Genomic DNA, 944 nt, shown 5'->3' with positions numbered 1-944 from the left:
GTGAGACACAATTTGTCATTGAATAAGTGTTTTAAGAAAGTGGACAAAGAGAGGAGCCAGAGTATTGGGAAAGGGTCGTTTGTGGTGCATAGACCCAGAGTATAGACAAAATCTAATTCAGGCTTTGAAAAAGACACCTTATCACCCACACCCACACGTATTCAATACACCTCCCACCTTTCCTCAGGCATATCAAAGCACATCAAGTCCACTCATCTGGCTGGCCAGTGCCTTCTTCAAGAGAAATGGAGCCCTTCTCCAAGATCCTGACATTGATGCTGCCAGTGCCAAGATGCTTTTGAATACTCCCCCTGAGACACAAACAGGTTTTCCTACAAGAGTGATCCAAAACGGAGTGCGGGTCCTGAGCCCAGGGCTGTTTCCCGGCGTGCGGCCGCTGCCAATCACTCCTATTGGGGTGACCGCGGCCATGAGAAATGGCATCACAGGCTGCCGTATGCGGACTGAGAGCCAGTCATCGTGTGGCTCCCCGGTGGTCAGGGATACCCCAAGGAGGATCACAACTACAGCAGTGCCAAGTCCTCCAACGCCCGGAGCACCTCGCCCACCAGCCACTCCATCTCCTCCTCCTCCTCCGCCGACAACCACTATGAGTTTGCCACCAAGGGGACCCAGGAGGGTAGCGAGGGCAGCAAGGGGAGCTTCCGGAACCACGAGAGCCCCAGCGACACAGAAGAGGATGACAGGAAGCACAGCCAGAAGGAGGCCAAGGATTCTCTGGGGAATAGCGGGTACGCATCCCAGCACAAGAAGTGCCAGCGCTTCGCCGAGGTCAGGAAGGTCCCCAGCGACACACTGCCCCTCAAAAAGACACGCACTGAAAAGCCCCCCGAGAGCGATGATGAGGAGATGAAAGAAGCTGCGGGGTCACTCCTGCACTTAGCAGGGATCCGGTCCTGTTTGAATAACATCACCAATCGGAT

General features: G+C 54.7%; 1 pseudogene; it reads left to right on the top strand.

Annotated features, from left to right (window-relative positions):
- Window positions 1-3: 3 nt before the first annotated feature.
- Window positions 4-939, top strand: LOC108525486 (forkhead box protein N3 pseudogene; annotated as a pseudogene).
- Window positions 940-944: the final 5 nt, after the last annotated feature.

The sequence above is a fragment of the Rhinopithecus bieti genome, unplaced genomic scaffold (assembly GCF_001698545.2).
Source record: "Rhinopithecus bieti isolate Rb0 unplaced genomic scaffold, ASM169854v2 scaffold_59313, whole genome shotgun sequence".
Lineage (NCBI taxonomy): Eukaryota > Metazoa > Chordata > Mammalia > Primates > Cercopithecidae > Rhinopithecus > Rhinopithecus bieti.
Note: the sequence above shows the minus strand (reverse complement) of the source record. Positions and strands in the feature narration are given on the sequence as shown.